Consider the following 17,392-nt stretch of genomic DNA (forward strand, 5'->3'; position numbering starts at 1 on the left):
CGCTCGGAGTTGAATCCCAGTTTAGTCCCTGCTAGCTGTGTGACCAGAGGATATTTACCTAACCTCTCTGAAACTTAGGCACCCCACATAGAAAATGGGCATAATATCAGTCTTTCATAGTTGGTACAAGGATCCAATGAGAGGACACATAGCAAGAAATCCACATATAAAGAAAAAGTGCTGGGCACGTACCAAGTGTTCAAAGGTGAGCATTGTTATTTTCTGCTCTTTTTGTGTCTGTGGTTTGCAAGTCTTTTCTTTTTGTCTTTTAAGAGTTAATTATTTTTACCAGTAAAATGCATAGCTTTTAATATGATAATCAAAGGAAACAAGTTATGAATAAAATACACTGCAGACTGATCTGGCCAGTCCTTTTTGAGTGAGAATCTGGTGGCCACCTCACGGTAGCACCAGTTAGCCTAGACTTCCCTTTATTAGCCTCCTGGGTTCCTGCAGTTAGATCATAGGACACATTTTAACCAAATCAACTGGACCCCCTGGTAACACAGAGCCACGTTTTATGGGCATAGGTGAGACAGTAGAGCATATGGCAGCTGGAACTCTCTGTACCCCTTCCTCACCTGCCCTACTCCAACCAACCTTGAATTAGGAGAGATGTCAGATATCGTTCTGTGGGGTAGCGTCCTGTCGGACTTTTTTCTAAACTTTTTCCATGTGCTGAGTCTCCATTTTCATAGAGATTAGTTCTGATTTGGTTCGCCTACACTTTTGAAGCTCTAAAAGCTTTCCATTGTGGGCAGATTGTCTCAAATACTGTATTTGAGGATGGAAAAAGAAAACTCTGCCCAAATGTAAGCACCATTGAATCAAAGAAACAGTATTTTTTTTTCAGTTGCATTCTTTGAGGATCCAGACAACCTTGAATCCTTTACAAAAGCACATCAGTAATGCCATCCTCCCTCTTAAAAAGACACACACACACACACACACACACACACACCAACTGCAGAAGATCACTTTCATGATGTAAGGGGTTAGAGTGTCCAAGACAATAAAAATTAGAAAAGGTGATTTTATAGATAGAGCCCAGGCCCAAATGCCAGGACATCCAAATTCTGTTACCTATTGCATGGGAACCTGCCTTCTTATATGGACCCCAACATATCTGCTGCACCCCAAGTCCACTGTTACTATTCCTAGGGAGCATGGATTCTGACTCAGCCTCCTTAAGGGCTATCAGGGAACTCATTTGTTCCTGTTTTAAAAGTACATATATCAGGTACTTTTGTAGTACCTATATCAGGGGCACTTTATGTGAGCAAAGTCTTTCCCTCACTAGGAATATGAAGCCCTGAATTTTACTTCCTGTCACTCTAGAGTGGTTAAAAGACTGAACTTTTCACACTAGTATGGGGAGAAAATGATGTCATTGTAATGCCAACTTTCCACAGGGTATTAATAGTCATTTTACTATCCAGAGCTGATACAGACACACTGACCTGGCCTGTCATCCATGCTGACTCCTCTTTCATCTGTGCATGCTTTTGGTAAATATCAAGTACTGGACAACCCTGTGTGAGAGGTGCTGTGGGTACAGAGTACATCCCCCCACACACATACAGTCTCACTAAACCCCCATGCACGCCGATGGGTAGTTCACTTAAAGCTTGGTCCAAACCCCTTCCCTTTTGTGCACTGAGCCATTTTAGTCAGTCTGTGGAAGGCTGGTTCCATAGCCAGGAGGTCTTGCTTCTTCTGAACTGTTAAGACACGTATTTATTGCCTCATGGGGCACTGATTACGTCCTATATTAGGGTAGATTTATATGTGTCTCATTCCTCCTACCGCTGGTCAGTAAGCTTCATAAATACAGAGACTGTATGTATACACAGTTTGTATCCCTTTCAACACCTAGACTGTACCATCAGAAATTAAAAAGTACATAGTGAATATTACAATTTTAAGGAACGAAATAAACAATAGCATGTAAGTATTTGGCAACAAGCCATCTTTTCTGAACTCCATAAATGCCTACCCAGATGCTAGTCTACAGAAAACATCTCTCAGTCATCTCTGTAAAGCTTAAGGATTTTTTTTTTCCAATTTAGTATTTATAGATTTTATTTTTCCCTCTTCTTGGTTGACAGTATTTGTACACAGTAGGTTTTAAATTAATGGTTATTGATTTATTAATTAAAACGATAGAATAAAGCAATGATTTCACATTTTTTTAATGTTAAAAAATAGTCATTTCGATCCCCATCTACATCTTTCCTCTCAGCCCTGGTCAACCCATGCAACATAGATATCCCAGGATTTCATGCCAAGTGGCCCCTGGCTTAGGCTTAGAAGTGGTCATGAGTTTTATTTGGCCTCTTTGTCAGGTGTCTGACAGCACAGAAGGAAAATCTTTTTTTCCTGCCTCCTCCTCTTCCTCATAGAACTGTTACAGTCGAATGAGACCTATGTCTATATAAAAATCATTTAATTCCTGGAACAAACATAATGTCAGATCCATAATGTTAGACTGAGGAAGCTTTGGCCTCCCAGCTCATCAGTCGTGTTGTACATCCCATATGCTGTTCTTATGCGTGGACCTGAGGGGTGAGGGGTTTATTGCTCTAAGCTTTTAGGTTAGGTGCCTATGATCCATACCGGGTGCATTAAGTGTGTGCTCAGCCCACACGAGCCAGCTGATTTAATAGGTCCTCTCCAGCCACACAAAAGCTTCACCATTCCTCTCCAACCTGATTAGATCCTATATTTAATCCACACAAAATGATCTGAAACCAGTCACTTATGTGCTAGGTCACAGGATGTGAATTAGTAAAGAATTCCAAAATAGATACATTCTTCCAGTTTCACGTTAGTTCTCGCTCAGAGAGTCTGTCTCCCAGAAAGCCGGGGAGCCCATCCCTCCCAGGCTAGACGTTCTGTTGAGTCATGTTTACTGTCCCTCTCAGAAAGGTTCCAGAAGCAAATGCAAGAGGTTGCTGAATGCAGGGACATGTGGCGTGCATGCTACTGAAGTGAGAGGCATAGCATACACCTGCTTTCTGGCGGTGGCAGGCCATCTTGACTGTGCCATGCCACAAGTTAGCATTTTGGATGAGCAATTGCCATTCTGTTGTTTTCTTCTCAACACATGGTGTTCAAAAACAGTTAAAAGAAAACTGTACCCATTTGCTCATCCCAGAAATCTAAAATTTCACAGAAGCATGCCAAATTAATGTTCACATAATATTTTCCAAGCTTTTTCTTTGCACTGAGAAATGATATTTCACTTTTTGAACTCTTGGTGTCCCGGCCTGAGGTAAATGGATGCAGTTTCTCTTTAAATGGCATTAAACATATCAAAGCAGGATTATATCTGTCACCGTCCTTTTTTTTTTCTTTTTTTTTTTTTTCTAATGGAATCAAAATCCTTCAGGGAGTGTCCCAAATCCACATTAATGTCTTTGAGTGCTAATGTTTCCACTGGGACTTTTACATTAGCAAAATACAAGTGTGTGGTTTCCGCCCCCTCTGCTGTCTGTGTAAGAAAGAGACGGTTGCACATCCGTTATTCTCCATGGCCTTCAGCTCACCCGTGTCAAGGTGGTAGAAGATGACTACAGATTTTTGGTACTGATGTTTCCTTTTTCCTTCCCGTGTGTGGCTCACCCACAAAGCTGATGTGAATGCTTTTTCCGGTATGGGTGATTCTTTGGAATCCCAGCGATGAATTTTATTCAAAAAACACTAACCTGCAGTAGCCATCAATACTATCTGAGGGGCCGATTACAACCTAAATTCCACCTTTGGATCTGATTGTGCAAAAATTAGACAAACACCCAGGATTTCAGGACCTCGCTATTGACCTTTTTGCCATTGCTTTTGGGATGTCAGTCACGTGTCCTTGTTATTGCAATACAATTCCTATCTACCTCATTCGCTCTTTTTTCTTTCTTTAACAAAGCAATTCAAGTGACATGTTGTCAACTCTTGATTATGAAGTGGCAATGAAAGATTGCAGTGTCATAGATAGGTAATAATTATAGATAAATAATTGTAACACAATAAAATATAATAAATAATTCTCACATCACATTTAACCTTAGAATGCACCTTTTTCTTGCGTTTGAATACATTCTGGAAAGTCACAGTGTTTCTAGAATGGTTGTTTTTCTATGTGGTGCAGAAGGGGCTGGAGCCTCCTGTAGTATCTCTCTGCAACCCCTGTCCAGCGTCTTCCTTGTTTCCGTGCCCTCCTGGCCACAGAGGGCTTTGCTTCTGGAACTGATGGAGACAGCCAGCCCTGGAGAGCTGGGAGGTGCCCGGTTCTCTAAGCTCACTCTGCATACTTTCACTTTCCGGAGCACTCTGTAGAACGACACTACTTCCTTAGACACTCTTCCTACCCCTTTCTGTTTCTTCCCCTTCTACACCCTTTCCCACTTTTCTTTTTTTCCCTTTCTTTTTCTACCCAGCATGAAAATAGGTGGGGAAGCTTGAACTGAGGTGTGTTTGTGTGGATGGTGGAGTGCAGAGAGAAGGGGTATCTCCTGATGCCCGAGCCTACCACTAGGAAAGAAACTCAGTGTTTTTATTTGAACAACCTTTCCCCACAGCTAAGCCTGCATATGTGGAAGAAAAACCCAAACCTTTTCCCTTTCCACACTTTACGGAAGACAAGGTAAGCAGAGGCAGTGAAAATGTTGACCATGGATTGAAAATAAAGCCTTTATGTACAAATTATGTGCTCACCTTAAATATTTTTGAGGGTAAATCCCTGTCTATTGGCAATTAATGGAGAATTGACTGTGCTAGATTTTTGTGGGGATTCTGCATGGTTTGTTGTTGTTGTTGTTGTTTTGGTGGTGAAAGAGTTTTGAGGTTCTTTGCTTGTTTGTTTATGTTTTTAAGCATTAGTTGTACAAAAGCTTTGCAATGTCCCGTAGACTGTCTTCTGTACTGAAAAAAAAATACCCTTTTGCACGTGAGTCATTTGAATTTACCACGTTAATATTCTTTGTGGTGGGTCCAGTGTCAGTTTGTTCATGTTAGCATATTTAAATGTCAAGGTGGCGAAAACGTGTGTTTATATTTGTATAAACTTCTGCACACAAATTAGCACCATATAGCAGATACCCAACTAAAAATAACTGACAACATTCTTAATTGTTTCATCTTTGGGTTTCCCTCTTAGCAAACTTTGGCAAAGAACACAGGCTTTTTAGATGGACAAACTTGGGTTCATATATGAGTGCCATAAATTACTTTCTACTTTGTGAGTCTGCTCAAACCACAATTTTGCTGTGCCTCAGTTTCTTTACCCGAAGAAATGTGGATGATAATTTTTACTCTAGAGGGTTTTTATAAGGATTAAATTAGATGATATGTGTAAATCCCCGAACATAGTACCTGAAACATGGTAGGCATGCAAACATTATTTCTCTAATCCCTTCCTTTTAAGAAAAATGCCATGGTGACATGCTCACTTCTTGGGTGTTAAGCTTAATATTCCTGATTTTTCTCTATAACCAGAATACTTGAACCAATCATATTAATTAGGTTTTAGCCTCTCAGTTTTTGTTCACTTCAAAAGAAATCACTGTCCTCTGCCATATATTAAAATATGTAGCTATATATTTTATATAAAATATATAAAATATAACTGTAAGTGAAATGATTGTGATATTAGGTATTGTGTGGAGCTGATAGATGCTCAGCCAGGTTCTTTGCTTGATCCCCACTTCACCCTCATTCTTGTTCTGAATACCTCTCGACACTGGGCAGAAGCACAGCAGCACAGCCTAGAGAGCCCCGTTTCCGATCTACTTAGGGCAGTGAATTTGGGGTACATTCTGAAGGGCAAAACATGTCCAAATGCAGACAACAGCTGAAATCAATGACTCAGCCTTTAGATTTGGGGTACCAGAAGCATTCCAAAGTACATCCAGTCATCTCTGACTTAAATACAACACAGAGTTTATGCTTTCTCTTCTGATTCAAAATTAACAATTACATTTTATGTTCATCCCAGGGCAATGAGTTTGGCTACGCAATTATTTGGGGGTATATGTTGCAGATGTAAAACAACTATATTGTAAACTCTTTGAAACAGCACAAAATATGTCTAATCATATACTTTTTACTTTCATAATACTCGCACTTAGTTGAAACTCAATAAATGTTTGTCGAATGAACAAATGAATCTAACCAATGGCTTCTTGACCATAATAGTGCAATGCTATATCTATAGATCTCATATATAACATATATATAACTAATATATAGCTATATATATAACTATATATGTAAATACATATTTATATATATATAACTATATATGTAAATATATATAAATATGTATTTACATATATAGTTATATATATAGCTATATATATAGTTATAGTTACATAGAGAACAGATATAGTTATGTGTATATCTGTTCAAATAAAGGGCCCTTAAGGACCCAGTGGAATTGGGTCACTGATAGTCATCACTGATAAAATTGCCAGCTGCATAATTAACTCTGTGACTACTGGCAAGTCCTCAGTTTCCTCATTTACAAAGTGACTAGATTAAATAATCACTAAGGTATAAAACCCTTCCAACTCCCTAACACTATTCTTTCTTTCTAGTGAGAAAAGACATGTGTTTTTGAGAGGTATGCAATTGTTTGAACTTAGTGTGAGTTTTTCCCCTAATGCAAGAATCGGAGATGAAATCCACTGGAGGGCTAGGAACTTACACTCCCTTTTAAAGGCTGCCTTTGGGTGTGTCCCTGGTAACTTTACACTCAGGGCAGCCATTGACATAGGTGCCTTTTCATTTCAGTTACTTATCATTTAGACACTGGGACTCAACATGCTGGTGTCAACCGGAACCCCCAAAGGAACCTGCCCTGCTTCTGTCATTCCAAAAAAAGAGACTGAAAGCTGCCCAGACCCCCCTTCTGGAATCTGTAAGGGCACTTCCTCGTGGGAAATGAGGACTGCTAGTTTCTGTCTAGCTTCAGCCAAGGTGTGCTGGTGTTAGTGACACAGTCTGCCTTCGTCAGCCTCACCATTTCCAGACAGGTGTTTGTGGTGGGCTTTTTTGTTGTTTTTTTAATACCTGCGTATTTAATGCTGTGATAGAGCTTGATTGTCCCCATGAGAAAAGTAGGTTTTCATGTCATTAATATGCTGACTTGGTTCCTGTAAGAGAGAGTAAACTGCCGATATGGTACAGTAGTTCTGGGTTGTGGTTTTTGGCTTTTCTCTCTCCTTTTTTTCTCTTCCATTTCCAAGAAGAAAAAGACTCTAAATTGTGTCCTTTGGATTATCGTTTTCTCCTTGTACATTTGAATTTCAAAATCCTCTTTAAGTGAACAATTCTCAAGGTTTCCATTAGAAGGCTGCCTTTGGGTGTGTCCCCGGTAACTTTATGGCTGTGGGCACTTCTTCCTTTCAGCTCTTTGTGAATATTCTGTGTCCTGGCCCTCTCTCAGAGTCACGTGGGCATTCAAACAATAACCTCTCCCCTAGTTAGTGCTTCTTGATTACCAAAATCACCAGGCTGCTCTGTTGCCTCACCTCTCTTACAGATGCTCCCCACATTTCTGTAGAAAAAAAGTCTTTTAACATTTCATTTCTTACATGATAAATTTTGATAGGCACCCAAGTATCAGATTTTAGTGAGTGCTAAGGGGAAGGCCCAGACAACAGACACCAGAATTTATTTTTGGAGACTACTTCATGGTATAAATGTACAGTACTTGGGGGTTGCCAAGTCTTGCACATTTGAATGAAAGAACAGGGTTGTTGCCTTGTCTGTGGCAGGATCTCCTCCCCTCTGGTCTGCAGTGCAGCCCTGCTTTGGTTTAATTAATCCATTAAGGTCTATCGTAACCCTAGTCAGTAATGATGGAGGGGCTCACCGGGGCCGTCCAGAATGGGAGAAATTAGATGGATAATGATTTTTGTGCTGATGATGTGTTCTGTCTTTTTATATAGTTGATCCCGTGAGGGACATATTTCTTTGGTGTATTCTTGCTGATGTTCTCAAGACAGATATATTACAGAGAAATAAATCAGACTATGAGATTTTGCCAGTGTCTAATTCTCAGTGTGTAAATGTAGTGTTTTAAAATCAAAGCTATTTTTAAAAGTATATTTTTATCAATATAATGTTAAATAATCAACAGGTTGAGAGAAATTTGAGAAACTCTCATTTGGGTATTATTTTTTATTACACTTAGATGCTGTTATGGAATATTTATGTTAATAGTCTTCTGATTACTCCCTCCTCCATGAGTAAACTGTTTAAGATGATTCCTCCTCGATTCTACTCAACAAGTGTTTACTGAAACGTACCACGTACGTAGCAGTTGACGGTTCTCAAAAATCAGGAGACTTAAATGGCTTTATATGTCTTAAAGTAACAAAACAGTAGAGTTGTTCTTGTTTTAATACAACTGTTTGAAACCAAGACCTAACATTGCAAGGCAATAAATTAATCAAACTGTATTGGTTGAGCACCCACTATATTTTGCTACCATCAGTGGAATTTATAAGTAAGCACAATGTACATTTAAAATACAACAATTTTTTTAAAACTATGGTTAGGTGGATGGAGTAGTTTTTACCTTGTTTTAGATGGTTAGCAATTGGCTGACAGGAGTCTTGGAAACCTCTCTAGCAGAGCAGGGTTTAAGTTATAATTTGAAGGAAGGAAAGATGTTCTTTAGTGCATGAGAGATTATTGCCCAGATTCAGGCTTATATAGGAAAGGTTCAGAAATGGACTTTTCCCACTTGAAAGGAAGACTCTCAGTGGGATGAAACCACAAGGTAAAGGAGATTTATTTAGTGGATGGGTATAAGTGGGCTTTAGTGGCACCTTTTTCTGACAGATTAGATGAGCAGACCTATAGAAGGACTTTCAGTGCGGGGAGTTTGGAATTCAGAACTGAGCTGAAGTAGGATGATAGCAATCCACTGGAGGACTGAAGAGGTAACTGTGACAGTCAAACCACCAAGACAATGTTTGGAGTAAGGAGGCAATTTTCATATCTTAGGTACAGTGTGATCAGCTGGCCAAAAATAATGGTAAAAATGTTTATTTGAGTTAAGATCTTTATAAGACATTTTCTAGATTTGATAATTGACTATACAGGAGACACAAACTATTTTAAAATATGAGAATTTAGCAGAAGTTTGCAGCATTGGATGCTGTCGTGACCTGTGGTTGTATAGAATTTAGATGCAGAATGATTTAAGCAGAGTGGTTTAAAATAAAAGAGAGAATGCTCTATGTGGCATTTGAGGTGCTAGCAGAATATCTAATCAGCGATATTCTGAAGCGAAGTGTTAACTAAGTTAACTTAATTAACCCTAAGAGAAGAGGTTAGAGGAAACGGTAGATGAGTGTATCCACTCCTCAAACGTGTGAATGTAAAAAGAAAAAGCTGTATGTCTTAAGATGGTACCTTTGAAGGATGGAATATTTAGGAAATAGTAAAGGAATGTTGAAGGCTTAATTGAAGGAATGTGATTGAGCCAAGATGTTGTTCCACTGTGCTGTGCTGCCTCAGTGAAGGACTTGTCTGATCACCTCTTGCAAATGTCATGAGTTAAGCAAAGAAAGGCAGAATTTCTAGTGGACCAAGCTGACACCAACTGACTTATTGATGAGAGAAAAGGAGAGGGTGGTATTAAAATCTCTATCATTGTTTGAGCTGTGGCCAGGATGGTCAACAGAAGAAGGGCAACGAATAGTTTGGAGTGCTTCATAGTAACTTTTTATGCCTGCTACGTATCAGACTCACCTGTGTATAATGGCACTTAGAGATATAGCGCTCCACAGTTTCGCAACTGTAGAAGCATATTTATATTTTGCTTCAATATCAACTCCTCTCAACTCGGTCCTTAATATTGAGGGAAAATTCATGTCAAATTAAAATAATTAAATTGAACCTGGACTTAGTTGGTTAAAAAAAAAAAGACTGAAACTGAAGAACCCCTGACTCTAACCCAAACTGAAAGACTGGTTTGCTTTGGAACTTGACTGGCTTTCTTCAGTCCAGCCATGCAAACAGTCGGCCAATGCTATAGTCCAGAAAGCATGCCCGTGCTTTGCTTGCTAAATATTTTTAAATTGGCCCCTTTTCTTCAGGAAGACCTCCTAGGTTTTGCCTGCATAAGGACCACAAACTTGAACCCATGCTAACTACAACTGTTAAGGTCTTGTGAGAGATGGAGGAGAGTCTGTGCAATTGTGACATGTTGAAGGGGGCTCCCCTGCATAATGTGATCCATGTCTTTAGGAATAGAGCTTTGCTCCCATGTTAATACATTCTGGAAATTGCTCAAGAGGCAGCTTTGGCATTAGAATAGCAACTTTCAAAGCAGTGAACGTCAGCACTTCTATTTCTCCTTCTTCTTGGCGTGCGTTACATGAAGCTGGAAAGACTAATTGGCTAAATGAAGGGACTCAGTGTCGCAGAGTTGAAATCCTGGCATGTAAATGGAGAGGTGGGGAGAGACTTTGCATGCATATCTATATGGCCTCCCTTTGTGAATTATCATAATAGAAATGGTTCTGCCCCTTCTCTAGTTTCCCTTCGAGATGAGTTGGGATGTGAAGTGCATGGCACAGAAATTCACCATGCTTTGTATCTATGATTACTTGTCTCTGTGTGCATCTTTCCCACTCCTAAATTGCATGCTTACCTAAGGTTGCTGAATAATACATTGTTTTAAAAGATGTGTACCTGAATTAAAGTTATAATATGGCTGCATACCGCTGAATATTATAAAGAAAAAAAATCAGTAAATGTCAGTTTTAAAAGCCAACAAGGAAAGCTCTTGTTTTATAGGCGTTACATTTACTTCCTTGACCTCTGCCAAGCATTTGTAAGGACCGATTGATCAACAGTGGGATCACACAGTTCAGTGATTGGTTCCCTATCACAATGCTCTACCTGGCACGTAGGGTGTTGAAGTCGTTGCATGGTAGAGAGGCTTTTTGCGAAAGAGTGTTTCCAAATACGCTGCACCACTCAGCTGTAACTTTTATGAAAAGTCAAGGTCTAAATCTCATTTGGCTCATCTGCCCTGCCTTCGAGCAACACTTTACCTAAATCGTCACAGACAAAAGGAGAGCAAATGTATTTCATAAAACTTATAATAGGACATCACAGTATTTCATATGAGGATTTAACATCTTCTGAAAAATGTCAGAATTTTATAACTAAAGTCTTCATGTTCTTAAGCCCCCTTTTTAAATGTTTAATCTGAATTGTAGATAAAGAACGTCTATTAACACATCATCTCACTGATAACCATTATCAAATCACCTCTTAAAATATTTTGGACCAGGAAGGGAGGGAAAGTTCTTTGACCTTTACCCTGAACCCTCTCTAAGCTTTTCTTGTTTCCATTAATGATGGAACTTTGAATCTCAAGGTTGATATAAAACATGGGATGAATTTAAGTTATCCACTTCTTTGTTAACTTTTGTCATCATTTTATTTTTAAAGCACATTTTATGCTTCGTGAAATTGATGCGAACTGAACCTGATACAGTGATGCATTATAAACACCTCACAGACTAATATGGTTAAACTGTTGATCACTGAGAAAATAATTTGAAGTCACTGGGTACCACTGTGTGAAATGTTGTGGTTAAAGAACGTTCCATGGAAGCTTGACGCTGAAAGAGGGTCTTGGTGATTCAACTGAAAGCTAGGTGAACTTTGAACATTGGTAAAAACAACTCTGAGCATGCCAAACTTGATTCAAAGATCAAATATTAAAGTGTTGCCCTTTGACCATGGAAGAAAAAGTTTTGCCTGGAGAACATAAGTAGGACTAGACCCTTACAGCCCATTCGTGGGAAATGCCATTTCCGTGTTTCATTCTACCCAAGAGGGGATAAAATGCAATGAATTTTGATTGTCAATCATTAGTCATGCCATTCTAAATGTGACTCGCCTTAAATACCTATAACATCTTTTGTCCAGTAGCTTATCGTATCATTTCATTCATCTCATCAGTAATGAATATGAATGAATATGAATATGAATGAATATAAGTGTACAGGTGTCGTTCTCCTCAAATGGGAAATGGGAAAGCTGAGGCTCCGTAAGGTTAAACACCTTGCTTAGTGTTACATACTCGTATCTACTCAGAATCAAAACCACAACTAGGCTTGATGTCTGGAATCTGCAGTGTTGTTTTCAGGGCCAGGTGGAGCAAGTTATATTTAGTTTGATTTTAATCCATTTCAGAATCTGGACAACATCATACAACATGTCTGATTGTGTCCTGTTTTTCCTGTAGATTTCTACAAAGGGAGGCACAGTTGGGGGGTGGAGAGTAAATCTATTTTCTGACAATGAAATGCTTTGGCTCTTAAAATCTCCTCAGCTGAATTACCAGAAAATTCAAATTCTGTGTCTAACTCACATAAGGTGAGTCATGACATCATGACAGGTAGCGATAGAGTCACAAAATGGACCTTCTTGCTATGTGTTCCTCACATGTCAGACTAAAATGGCTTTTACAGAACGCTCAGTGCTGATTATATAAGGTCCTACTTCGCTGCCAGGAGGTTCGCAGCTCTTTGATGCCAGAGAATAGGAAGCAACAAACTACGGGGGCCTCTGCCCATTGTGGTCTTAGAGCAGCTGCTAGGTGCGCTTTGAATCCCATTGTGAGGAATCCCCAGGACAAGGCAGGAAAGCCACAGTTTGAGCAGAAGATGCAGTGGTCTAAGCGAACTGTAATTAGTCTCCCACTTTTCTTCATTTTTGACCCTGCTGTCATGCCTGGGGAGGGAGAGGTGGGAGGGGCGGTGAGAGGAGAGAAAAACTGATTTAAATAGACTAGGAAGTCCTCCAAATTTCATCGACTTCTGTGTTCAGCAGGGCTAGAGAGGGGGCTGCAGAGGAAACTGTGAAATAGAGATAACCTCCTGCGCAGCCCATGCCTTGCAGAAGAGCAGTCTTTGGGGTTATTCTGTGAGAGATTGCACTAGGATATGGCCAGAAACTAAGTGAGGTGGTGGCAGGGACGGGGGGGGGACCCAGTGATGGCAACCAGATGAGGGACATTGAAGGAGAAGGGAATATTTTCCCTGAGAGGTTCCCAACCACAGAGAATTTTAAAAAATAATAATAAAAATGACAGCTATAGTCTTAAAATGACTTTAAGGTCTTATTTTTCCTGCATCAGAAAGTTAGCATTTTAAAAGTTAGGTTTGGAGTGTGTCCTGATGGACGTCGAAATCAGGAGTGCATTTTTATGGCTGGGTTATAAACCCACCATAATAGTGAGGGGTTAAAATGGAACGCCTTCAAAGATAACCTATACCTACTGCAGGCTTGAAACTCGATTAGCTCAGCTATTAAAACCAGGAGGACAAACTGTTTCTTCCCTGGATACAAAAGCTGTTAGGCTACGGCCTGACCCAGTACAAAAGTTTTTTGAATCTCTCCACTTTACTAAACGTCGGCTCATTGCTGCTGTCTGCAGTGAAGCTGTTTACAGCTCTGTGCTAAGTGGAAAGTTCAAATCAATTATTGTCCATTAGAGTTTAGGTATAACTGATGAAATATCCCCAGAGGAGTATTGTAAATGTATCAAGACGTCCTTCCCCATTATAGAAATGGGGACGCATAGTGAATTACTTACCTTCTCTCTTACCCTTTAATGCCTCTGAAAGGCTGCTGGGCAAACAGAGCTTATCTTGTCTTGCTGGGGTTTAAAGTAAGGACTTTACCATTTGGTGAAAGTGTGTGGTGAGCCAACAGAAATTTTAGGCTCCAACTCCTCTTGTAACCTCCCTAAACTCCCTTGTGGGCATGAAGGTCTAAGAAACAAAAGCTATAAAAGAAAACCCTAGAAATGATTAAAACTGCCACTCAGAAGTGTCCTGCAATCAGGTTCTTTCAGAAATGTTAAGTTTCTTGTTAACAATCTAAGGGAAAAGGCTCTGACTCCAAATTTGAGCAGTGACAGTAAGATGTAATGCCTGATAATTTGTGCCAGGATGCTTTCTTTCATAAAACTAGGTCTCTGCACCAAGCTTCAGCAGGGCAGAAAAGGAGACCCACTCACGGCTCAACGGTGAGAGAGGCCATATTAATTTCCCAGGTTCTGTTATTCGGTTACAGAATCCAACAATGTCTCTTACCCCGTAAAAACCAGAACTGAGAGGGAGAAGAAGGTCTCATCTGTGACCTGCTATGACAGGAGATGGAATAGAGGTTCTTGACTTCCTCTTACAATTGTCCTTACCTATTCGCTTCCCTTAGTTCTGCCCCATAGCGATCTCTGCGCCCTAGCGCTCCTAAGACTGAAATACACGTGGACTCATCTTGTCATGGGAACACCTGGGTATTATTCCTCAGAGTACTCTGATTTTTTCCAAAACCGGAAAGTGACAGAGAAAGGTCAGGAAGACATCGTTCTCCTGTCATCCTTTTCCGTCCTCCATGTGCCCAGGTGGGCAAGATACCTTTTCATTCCGATCTAGTCCTGTTCAGCTCCATTGGCTGCATTGTGGGAAAGCAGCGGGACACAATTCCAAACAATTCCACAAGCCAGTCAGACTGGAGATAAGAAGCATCTTCAAAACACAGCATTGATTTCTTTGTGTTTCTCTAACTCCAAGGATAACGCCAAGGATGTTTCTTTCTGCTGACAGCTCTGTCCGTGGTGCTAAGTAGGAAATTGGCCGTATTTCTTCCCTGTGGCCCATACTGCTCACCCCCAGCTCTCTCGGGGCTTCCAGTCAGCTGTCTGAAGAGATGCTAATGGCTGTACAGTAAATCTGGTCGAGATGAAAACCAAGCTTCCAGGATATTTATGGGACAGATTTCCTTCTAGCTCACTCAAGTAATGAGAGATTCCATGTTGTGGTTGTTGTTGTTGTTGTTGTTTAGCCTTTATCTAATTAGGTCAGTAACTTTTTTTTTTTTTAACTTGACGAGAAGCCCTCTTGAATCTACCTTTGATTGCTAAACCATCACTCCTTTACCGAATGATGTGCTGTGAAAACTGTCACTCACTTAAAGGGAGCAATCTGGCTCCATACCCATCGAGATCCCACGCTCCTCAAATATACATCCAGCCCCACAGACCAGCATCTAACAATTTATAATATTTAAAGGATTAGTTCACTTCTTTCCCCACATTTGTAGCAATGACCACTCGCCTGCTGCACTCAGCATGCACAGGATACGATTCTCTTGATTCAGATTTCATTTATTCTGCCCGGTAATATAAGTTGTTTTTGCAACTCAGATTGTATAATTGTTTCCTCTCGGTATTTTAGGAGAATTGTTTTCTTGGCATATACTTTGATTATTAAGTATCTGAGGGAGAGGGTAGAAGAAATTCAAGCCAAGTGTGAGATTAAAATTTAGTGATTAAAGTCTAAATCCTTTAAAATAATTAATATTATACAAAGAGAATTGCCTTCAGATTTATCTCATGTCTTAATGACAAAATGCTAAAGAACTGTACAGATTCATATCTTTCTTTAGTGGAATAGAGCATCTGTATTCCACACCTGAAAAGCAGCCTAAATATGATAGCATTAAACATATTCCCACAGCACCAAATATGTGTTTAGTCTTATTTTCCTGCCCTGTGACTATAGGTAAGGGTGTGTTTAGTCAGTCTTTTTCCAATCAGCTTCCCTGTTCTGAAGCCCATTTTGCCTGCCATCTTCTGAGTATCAGCCAGCACACTCATAGATTGCTAATATACTTGCTCAGATTTAAGGAGCAGTCCTGATTTTCAAGTTTCTCCTAGCCGTTATTTGTGTTCCAAATTATCTTACTGCATCTGTATTAATTTTCTGTTTCCAAAAGTAAACTCCATGTATTCAAGGCAGCACGGTTTCTTTTTTACATTTTCCAGGGAACTGGTGTTTTTAATGTCATGTGAGGACAACATTACACAATGGATCTTTGGCAGGAATACACAGAAATGAATACCGTGTGCGAACAAACATTAAATGGCAGTCTTAATTACAGAGTTTGACTCTGTTGTTTTTAATGCCCTTCAATTTTATAATTTGATGGAAAATGCATCAACACAGCTATTTTCTTTCTACCCTAAATGATTAAGGATTGATATACCCCCAAGCCGTGGTAGCTTGTTAGATCTGTCTGATCAGGTAGGTCCTACATTTCATCCACTAGAGGGCAGTAGGGATACACATCCACACCAAGCAATATGTGCAACATATGGTCGATGTGGAAACATAGTAGCCATAGCTTTCCGTGTGTATGAAAAATTCCCATTGCAGTGTTGCTTCACTTATAATTATATTGAAAGTAAACACTAATTCACAGACGGACTACGCATATTTTATTTCAACATACCCCACTAGTGTTTTGTCTATTCTAGTTTAAAATGCCCTGAGTAATGAAGCTTCCACTACCTCCCTTGGGAAGCTGTACCAAAACCCAACTGTTTTCACTGCTTGAAATTTTTTTAAAACGTACTCAAGATCTATTAGTCCTCCTTCAGGTTTATTTAGACTTCTGTTACGTACTCCCTTTTCCCTCTACTATAAGGTTGGTTCCATTCTGGAAAGCAAATGTTTATTGAGCTCCTACTATGTGTAAGGCATAAAGTGAATGAATAACCACAATTGGCCAGGGTTGCGGCACTGCGTTAGATGGATTTGCAGGAGTCAGAAAGACTAAAGGAGACGCTCTCCCAGGTCAAACATCCAAAGAAATGTTGGTCTGAGTTGTTTCAAGTAAGTGATATGCATAAGGCTGTCAAAGCTTGGGGAAATTTGTATTTGTTCTTAGGTATCAGAACTCAAAAGGTATTACACATGCATGGTAATATCAGATGTCACGTGGAGAACAGTAAGGTGTACAGCTGACACGGCAGTGCGTTCATGCCAAGCAAGTGACCTGGATGCTTACTAATGAAGGTTTGATCCTTCTTCCTTTAGCAGCTGGTTGTCAGCTTCGCCAGGAAGCATCAGAACCGACACTGGGGCTCTTTATACCCGTTTATGAAGGGTAAGAAATGGGTCTGTGAGTCTCCCTAGGGTAGTGGCACCTTGCTGTACATCATGTCGTGTTGTCTATTTCCTATCATTGACTTTCTGGGTCCAAGCTTAGTCACACTACACAGTGAGAAAGAGGTCTGAGTTCATGTGCAATACTCTGGTTTGCATCATTAGTTTCTTGGCACATACTTTGATTATTAAGTATATGAGGGGGAGGGTGGAAGAAATTCAAGCCAAGAAAGTTCCGTTAAGGCTAGAACTCACAATTACACAGTTGTTAAAAAGTCTTTTTGTTCCCCCTTTACATTAGAGACATAGTAAGATTTTTTTGCTCTATTGGGTATATTCATCTGGAAGGATTTCCATACGGCTGTCCTCCTCACCAAGAGCAATCTCCAGATCAGCATGTATGTAAACAA

The 17,392-nt window shown here is 39.9% G+C and overlaps 1 protein-coding gene across 26 annotated transcripts in view; it reads left to right on the forward strand.

Moving 5' to 3' along the window:
• ZBTB20 (zinc finger and BTB domain containing 20) overlaps nt 1–17,392 on the forward strand; it is a 779,143-nt gene that overhangs the window by 658,936 nt on the left and 102,815 nt on the right. For 2 of the 26 annotated variants that reach the window (XM_019734861.2, XM_074331611.1), the window contains exon 1: nt 4,357–4,636. The exons of the other annotated variants lie outside the window; for them this stretch is intronic. The gene's annotated coding sequence lies outside the window, so the exon portion shown is untranslated. Of the gene's footprint in view, nt 1–4,356; nt 4,637–17,392 lie in introns of those variants that run through there. 26 annotated transcript variants of the gene reach the window in all.

This window comes from Rhinolophus sinicus, linkage group LG01 (assembly GCF_036562045.2).
Source record: "Rhinolophus sinicus isolate RSC01 linkage group LG01, ASM3656204v1, whole genome shotgun sequence".
Lineage (NCBI taxonomy): Eukaryota > Metazoa > Chordata > Mammalia > Chiroptera > Rhinolophidae > Rhinolophus > Rhinolophus sinicus.